Raw genomic sequence first — 9,472 nt, forward strand, 5'->3', positions numbered from 1 at the left:
AATATAGCCCCAGCAAAGCCTCTGCAATGCTTTTGATCCTGAGCTCTATCCACAAAGCCTCATTAGATAATTCCAAGATATTATCCCTCCTGACTGTTTAACTGACTCCATAACTAATAATGCAATACCACCTCCTCTTTTACCCCTCTCGTGTCCTGCCTATAGGTCTTGTACCATAGCATATTGAGTTGTCAGCCCTGACCTCCCTCAAATATATCTCTTTAATGGCAAAAATGTCACATTTCCACATATCACCTTGTTCCCTTATCACACCTGTCTATCCGATAATATCCTCAGCATCAAGGTAAAGCACATTCACCCTGGAGTATAGCACCTGGAATCCTCTGTACATCGGAGTTCTTCAATCAGTCAGTGTTCGGTAAGAAGTTGCCCAATTCATGAACCAAAACTGTAATTCTGGGATTGAATTCGTATTTGTTGAAATGCAACTTAGTTTTTAATAAATGCATAAATCAAATGCAATTTTCCAGAACTGAGCCGTTTGCTCCACATACAATGAGTTTCTGCTAATCCCTGCAAAGTGTACAGGTGGGATAACCGTCAGTATTAGGGAATATGAGGACGGCAGATGCTGGAGATCAGAGTCGAAACGTGTGGCACTGAAAACGAACAGTCCGTCAGGCAACATCTGAGGAGCAGGAGAGTCAAAGATTTGCGCTTCACCCCTTCGTCACGAGCGCATTCGTGCCTTCCCATATTTTTCATGCCATGGGGCAGGTATCAGATCTTGTGATGGGAAAGCATTTTGGTGATAGTGACCATAACTGCCTCACATTCTACATAGGTATGGAGAAGGAGAGGATTAGGCAAAATGGGAGTATATTTAATTGGGGAAGATGAAACTATGATGCGATTAGACATGAGTTAGGAAGCATGGATTGGGAGCAATTGTTCCATGGTAAAGGCACTATAGACATGTGGAGACTGTTTAAGGAACAGTTGTTGCAAGTGATGAATAAATATGTCCCTCTGAGACAGGCAAGAAGTGGTAGGATACAGGAACCTTGGATGACGAGAGCGGTGGAGTTTCTCATCAAAAGGAAAAAGGTAGCTTACATAAGGTGGAGCAAGCTAGGGTCAAACTCAGCTCTAGAGTATTACAGGCAGGCGAGGAAGGAGCTCACAAATGGTCTGAGGAGAGCCAGGAGGGGGCACAAGAAAGTCTTGGCAGAACGGATTAGGGAGAACACAAAGGCATTTTATACTTACGTGAGGAATAAGGGAATGGTCAAAGAAAGTGTAGGGCCGTTCAGGGATAGCGTTGGGAATTTGTGTGTGAAGTCTGAGGAGGTAGAGGAAGTTCTAAATGAGTATTTTGCTTCTGTCTTTACGAAAGAAACGAATTTTGTAGCGAATGAAACCTTTGAAGAGCAGGTGTGCATGCTGGAATGGTTAGAGATCGAGGAAGCTGATAGCTGATGTGCTGAAAATGTTGGCAAACATTAAGATTGACAAGTCGCCAGGCCCGGACCAGCTTTGGGAAACGAGAAATCCAATTGCTTCGCCACTTGCAAAGATCTTTGCATCATCACTCTCCACAGGAGTCATACCTGAGGACTGGAGAGAGGCAAATGTAATTCCTCTCTTCAAGAAAGGAAATAGGGAAATCCCCGGCAATTACAGACCAGTTTGTCTCACGTCTATCGTCTGCAAGGTGGAAGAAAGGATTCTGAGGGATAGGATTACGATAATCTCGAAGAGCATGGCTTGATTAAATGCAGTCAACACGGCTTTGTGAGGGGCTGGTCTTGCCTCACAAACCTTACCGAGTTCTTTGAGGATGTGACCAGAAAAGTTGATGCGAGTCGAGCAGCGGATGTGGTGTATATGGACTTCAGGAAGGCATTTGATAAGGTTCCCCATGGTAGACTCATTCAAAAGATCAGGAGGAATGGGACACAGGGAACTTAGCTGTCTGGATACAGAATTGGCTGGCCAACAGAAGACAGTGAATGGTATTAGAAGAAAAATATTCTGCCTGGAAGTCTGTGGTGAGTGGTGTTCCATAGGGCTCTGTCCTTGGGCCTCTACTGCTTGTAAATTTTATTCATAACTTGGATGAGGGGATTGAAGGATGGGTCAGCAAGTTTCCAGACCACACAAAGTTTGGAGGTGTGACAGAATAGAGGGCTGTTGTAGGCTGCAGCAGGACATTGACAAGATTAAAGATAGGATTCTTGGCAGTGTGGAGGAACAAAGCGATCTTGTTGTGCAGGGACATCGACCCTTACAGTGGCCACCCAAGTGGTCAGGGTTGTTAAGAAAGCATATGGTGTTTTGGCTTTCATTAACAGGGGGGTTGAGTTTAAGAGTTGTGAGATCTTGTTGCAGCTCTATAAAACTTTGGTTAGACTGCACTTGGAATACTGCGTCCAGTTCAGGTCTCCCTATTTTCAGAAAGATGTGGATGCTTTGGAAAAGGTTCAGTGGAGGTTTACCAGGATGCTGCCTGGACTAGAGGGCTTATCTTATGAAGAGAGGTTGACTGAGCTTGGACCTTTTTCATTGAAGAAAAGGAACAGGAGAGGGGACCTAATTGAGGTACACAAGATGATGAGAGGCATATATCGAGCCGATAGCCAGAAACTATTTCCCAGGGCAGAAATGACTAACACGGTCATAGTTAAGCTGGTTGGAGGAAAGTATAGAGGGGATGTCAGAGGTGGGTTCCTTACACAGAGAGTTGTGAGAGCGTGGAATGCGTTGCCAGTAGCAGTTGTGGAAGCAAGGTAATTGGGGACATTTAAGAGACTACTGGACATGCATATTGTCACAGAAATTTGAGGGTGCATACATGAGGATCAGTGGTCGGCACAACATCGTGGGCTGAAGGGCCTGGTCTGTGCTGTACTGTTCTATGTTGTATGTTCTATGGTTTGCAGGATATTGCGAAACATACATGCTCAGTGAAGCAGCACGATATATAGCCCTGAAATGGAAAGCAGTCAATCAGTTGGTTCGACAGTGGTAGACAATTTCAGGTGAAGTACAGATTGATTGAAGTACAAACATGAGGAGAGATAAATCCCCTGTGCCAGAGGGGAAACATCTGAGGTTGCTACAGGAAGAGGAGAAAGATATTTCTGACCCTTTGGCGATGATCTTTGCGTCTTCACTCTCCATTGGAGTAGTGCCAAATGATTGAGGGCGACAAATGTTACACGCTTGTTCAGGCAAGGGAATAAGGATAATCGTGAGAATTACAATCCAGTCAGTCTTACATCAGTATTGCGCAAAGTAGCGGAGGAGGTTCTGAGAGATAGACTTTATGATTACTTGGAAAATCATAGTTTGTGTAGAAATAGTCAGCATAGCTTTGTGAGGGGCTAGTCATGCCTCACAAACCTTATGGGATCTTTGAGAATGGGATCAAGCACACTGAAGAAGGTAAAGCAGTGGATGCGGTGTGCATGGATTTTAACAAAGCATTTGATCACGTTCCCCGTGGTACGTACATTCAGAAAGTAAGGAGGCATAGGATACAGGGAAACCTATCTGTCTGGATACAGAATTAGCTGGCCCATAGAGACACAAAGTGGTGGTAATGGGAAGTGTGAGAAGTGGGCGGCACGGTGGCACAGTGGTTAACACTGCTGCCTCATAATGCCAGAGACCCAGGTTAAATTTCCGCCTCAGGCGACTGACTGTGTGGAGTTTCCACGTTCTCCCCGTGTCTGCGTGGATTTTCACTTGGTGCTCCGGTTTCCTCCAACAGTCCAAATATGTGCAGGTTAGATGAATTGGCTATGATAAATTGCCTGTTGTGTTAGATGGAGGGGAATGGGTCTGGATGGGTTGCAGGTCCGTGTGGACTTGGGCTGAAGGTCCTGTTTCCTCACTGTAAGCAATTTAATCTATTCACTCTGGAGCTCGGTGAAAAGTAGTGTTCTGTTGGGCTCGGTTCTGGGCTCTGTTGTTTGTGTTTTCTATAAATGATTTGGATGAGGGACTGCAACGGTGGGTTATTACATTTGTCGTTGGAAAGGAAATGCTGGTGGAAATTGTGGATAGTGTGGGGGCTGTAGTAGTTTGCACTGGAATATTGACAGGATGAAGAACTGGGCTGATAAGTGAAAGTTGGATTTCAACCTGGAAAAGTGTGAAGCGATTTACTCTGGATGATTGACTTTGAATGCAGAATACAGGATACAAGGTAGGTATGTGCTCGTCAGGTCCCCAACAAATCACCCTCCTCTCCAGGCACCTTCCCTGCCACCAAAGGAATTGCACGGTCTGTGCACACACCTCCTCCCCCCCAAAGCCTCAAAGATCATTCCCCATCCATCAAGGTTTCAACTACAGTTCCACACATGTCAGCTACTGTATCTGTTGCTCCAAATGTGGTATTCTCTACGTTGGTGAGAAAGGACATCTACTCGCAGAGCACTGCAGAAAACATCTCAGGGACACCCGCACCAACCAGCCCCACTGCCCTGTGGCCGATCGATTCAACTCCCCTCCGACTCTGCTGAGGACATGCAGGTCCAGGGCTTCATCCATCGCCACTCCCTTACTACCACATCTTCAACCCCGGGACCCTCCAATCCCATGGTATCAATGTGGATTTCACCAGTTTCCTCATTTCCCCTCCTCCGACCTTTTCACAGTTCCAATCTTCCAGCTTAGCACCGCCCTCACGACCTGTCCCATCTTTTTATTCAAAGTGGGAAAGGGTACTTCTTTTATATTCCCTACAGAGTGGAAGCAGGCCCTTTGGCCCAACAAGTCCACACCAAACCTCCGAAGAGTAACCCATTTCCCTCTGACTAATGCACCTATAACTATGGGCAATTTTGAATGACCAATTCACCTGCTTACACATCTTTGGAACGTGGGAGAAGACCAGAACACGCGGAGGAAACCCACGCAGACACATGGGAGAACGTGCAAACTCCACACGGAGAGTCGCCTGGGGCTGGAATCGTAACTGGTCCCAGGCACTGTGAGGCAGTAGTGTTAACCACTGAGCCACCGTGCCCACCAGTCCATCTTCCTTCCCACCTATCCACTCCACCCTCCCCTGCGATGTATTACCAATACCCACACCTCCATCCAACTATCGCACTGCCAGTTACCTTTACCGAGCCCCACTCCCTACCATTTAAATCTCCACACTCAAGGCTCCCTTTCTTATTGCTGATGAAGGGTTTTTGCCCGAAAATTTGCTTTTCCTGCTCCTTGGATACTGCCTGAGCTGCTGTGCTTTTCCAGCTCTACCCTCACGTCTCTAACCTCCAGCATCTGCTGTATTCTCTTTCACCTTGTTCACATCTCCACTCAGTGCCTGTCCAGGTTGCAGATGTATGGAGTCTGGGAGGTAGGCCAGATGTCATCCCCCTAAGTAATTTGCGTGTTATATTTCTGACACTCCATATCCAAACATCTGCTCCCTGGTCCAGGGTCTGACTGAAAATGAATTTGTCAAACATGGTTGCTAGCCAGTTATTCATGTCTAATTTGTACAGCACTTGTACTTACATGGAGCCCAGTGATAGCCTGTTGGCTAGTTTCCACATGGCCCAACATGGATTCCAAATGATTTGCTGTGAAATATTGCTTGAATGACTGCCCAGAACCACGTGGTAATGTTCTGGATACATTTAGTGCAGGCCAGTATCTCACTAAGATTTCAGTAACACTCTGCCTAAATTCAGATCCTTCTTAATCTTTTTTCAACGAAGGCTATGATTGCAAGGTGATGAGTTCAGTGATCCGAAAAACAATCAGATATTTGCCATGTTTCATGAATTGCGCAAAAGTGAGATGTGAAGTATGATCTTTCAACCGAACAATAATTGCATCCTCTCTTAAAGCAATTAGCTTGATGTCATATTTATGGAACTAACGCCTATCAACATTTTATGATTCAAAAATAAAGAATGTACATTTTGTTTTATATTGAACAAAGAATATGTTATCTGACATAGACGTGATCACAATTACATGTTCATTGTCGGTATTCAAACAAATACATTGTCGCACCAACGTTTAGAAAGTGGTTGGTGTCTGACCGATTATAGAGTCAGATTGAGAAAATGATTGAACAATCATATAGAAATAGCATTCTTATATATTTAAGTAGCAATCAGTTTAATTTCTCACTTAAGTGTAAGTGTTTCAGCTATTTACCAACAATTGAGAAATGACAATAATTCAACATGGACTGTAAATGTTAACGTAAATGAATGATTTATGATATTACATTGCAGAGAACAATAATTTGAAATCTTGCAATTTTTAAAGAATGAATGGCGTTTAATGCAAAATTTGGTTAGTGAATAAAAACGATGAACGTATTTCCGAATGAGTGAAAAGTCAAACATTTGCAAAGTGTTTTGTGCCAGAGAAAATAATAATTTGTTTTAATAATTGGATTACAAGATTCAAAATATTCATGTGCTGAGTACTAATTATTCTTCATCATCAAGCTGACTTTGCAATACTTGCATTTTAAATGGTTATGTTGCAGCAAATGTGGTCAGTTATTTGCCAGCATTTGCAACAGGAAATAATCAGATACTAATGTTGACTTGCATCTGTATATGATAGAGTACAAAACTTTAATGGACAGAAGAAGGCTACTGGGGCACTGTGTATGCATCAGCTCCGGAAATGTCTTCCAAATTCCTCCCATTTGCCACCTGGTCTCTGCAGCCCTTTACATTCGTAACTTACAAATATATATCCAGTTCCCTTTTGAATCTTCATTCACAACTCTCCCAGACAGAGCATTCTAAATGCTAATAACTCTCTCAATAAAGAAGTTTTTCCTTATCTCACTTCTAGCTCTTGTGCTGACAATCTTGAAACTCCGACTGCTAGACGCTATAATGCCAATGAACAGAAACAGAGGATTCGTATTTTAACCTGTAATGTTTTCCATAATTTTGAACACTGCAATAAGTTCACAACTTTGTCCGTTCTGCTTAATGAAGAGTAACCTTAATTGTTCACAACCTACCTTTAACTAAATCGTTCATTCCAGTTGTCATTCTGATTATTTATAAGGTTACTGGTATTCTTGTACAAAGTAATGTGATGTGTGTTTGTTTGTGTGTGTGTGTGTGTGTGTGTGTGTGAGAGAGAGAGAGAGAGAGAGAGAGAGAGAGAGAGAGAGAACAATCCGTTGTAATGTCAGAATTACTCCCAGTCCGACGTGGAAAAGAGGTAATGATTAGGAAGGTAGTATAGTTTAACATGTGGTTAAAGAGCTCGTACAGGGTGAGGGTGACAATTTTTGGATCATTGGGATCTGTTCCAGGACAGGTGGGGGCTTCCAAAAATGGACAGGTTGCATCTAAACTGGAGGAGCACCAAAATCCTTGTAGTGAGGTTTGCAAGTGGAAATTGGATAGATTTAAACTAATAAACCAGGAGGTTGGCAACCAAAGCAGCAGGTCAGAAACTGAGCAGAAGCTAGAGGTGAATAAGACATCAGACATAGCCAGTCTCATGACCACGATGAAGGATGGATCATGTCAATACAAAATGTGAGTTGGACATTGGAATAAATGATAGGGATGAGGCGCAAAATTTTCAGGGATTAACAAATAAGGTTAGACAGTGTGGAGATTGCGAGGTAGTGACGTGTGTGAGATCAAAAAGCTATAAGAAGGGAAAGACAAACCAAAGAAAACGTATTTAAAACTTTGTACCTAAAAGAACACAGTATTTGGAAAAAATATCGATGAGCTGACAATAGATACAGAGACAAGTGGGTATGACCTGGTGCGGATTACAGAAACATGGTTACAGGGAGATCATGACTGGGCTGTGACATGTCCGAGGGCACTCACTATTCCAGAAGGTTAGTAATGAAGGAGCAGGAGATGGAATTGATGTATTGGTTAAGGATGATATCAAGACTGCATTAGGAAATGATATTGAACGAGGGAACGGTATGTTAATCAGTCCAGGCGTAAATAAAAAGCAAGAGAAGATACCTCTTGGGAAGAATAATGTTTTGCTACTGTCCCCCCTAAGTATTTCTGAGGTCGGAAATAATGACGGCTGGTGACAAGGGCACAACAGTGGGATGAACATGCATATTGACTCAATTAATCAACTTGGCAAAGGTAGCCTCGAAGAACAATTCATAGATGGTATGAAGGAATGTTTCTGAGAGCAACATTTCATGGATTCAACCAGAGAACGGGTTACTTCAGATTTGATTTTATGTGACAAGGAAGGATTGATAAAAGATCTTGCAGTTTAGGATCCTCTTGTAAGCAGTAACTGCAACATGCTGTAATGAATGAATGAGGACAGAGTCACATATGACGGTTTTAGTTTTGAGCAATGATAATTATATTGGGCAATGATTATTATTTTGGGCAATGATAACTATATTGAGCAAAGGAAGGAGTTGGCTTGTGTAGACTGGCCAGGAAAAAAAAAATGAAGGGCAAGACAGATAAAAAAAAGGCATGACGCAAGGAGATATTAAATAACCTCTCAATTAAAATATATTGGTGAGAGGAAGAGGAATTGCGGATTGGAAAAAAGTCATCCATGATTTGACAAGTAAATCAATAAGAGCATGATGGAAAAATCTCGGGAAAATCATATTACACAGATTAGTCACACTCTGGAGGACGAGGCAAGGCACAGACCTCGTGGTGTTATCGCTGAACTGTTAAGCGAGAGACCCAGGTAATGTTCTGATGACCTGGATTTGAATTCTGCCATGATAGATTATGGAACTTGAGACCAAATGTGGAATTAAGAGACTGATAGTGATCATGAATCGATTGTAAGATAAAACTCATGTGGTTCACTAATGTCCTTTAAGGAAGGAAACTTCCATCCTTACCATAGATTCATCACTCTCTGGCTGAAGGCCTTTCTACTTATCTCCCATATAAAATATCTTCCCTTAACTTTAAGACTATGTCATTGGGTCCTTTCCCTCCTAATAATGGAAGCATCTTTCTGACATACACTCTGACCAGGCATTTAGTACTTTGTATGATTCAATTAGAACCCCCGATCCTTCGCAACTTCAGTGAGTTTAATCCCAGAGACTTCATACGTTAGGCTTTTCATTTCTGTGGCCATTCCCGTGTCATGGAAATTAAATCGACTTGACTCAATTATTAGCAAGAACAAGGAAAGGGTCTTTATTAAAAATCCTGCAGGATTTTGACTCATTATACTAAGTCAGATGACTCAATGCAAGGAATACTAAAACATTATACAGACGCCTGCCTTATAGCGTTCCTTATCACACTCTCAAGGGCAAAGACTGGTGAAACTCAAGTTGTTATCCTCTCATCCCCTGGTTCTAGACATAACAGTTCTTCAGCTTTCACAGAGTTCGACTATTGCAAGGTCGAGTTGAATGTTTTCAGAATCCAAACAGAGATCAGCTAACTGCAAACCTTCATCTAAACATCGTTTACAAGGTTCAGTACAGCATTGATTTAAAGAAAAGCATTCTCTGTCAAATTTC

This window comes from Chiloscyllium plagiosum, unplaced genomic scaffold (assembly GCF_037043375.1).
Source record: "Chiloscyllium plagiosum isolate Xiang-an unplaced genomic scaffold, Cpla_swu_hap1 HiC_scaffold_18, whole genome shotgun sequence".
Lineage (NCBI taxonomy): Eukaryota > Metazoa > Chordata > Chondrichthyes > Orectolobiformes > Hemiscylliidae > Chiloscyllium > Chiloscyllium plagiosum.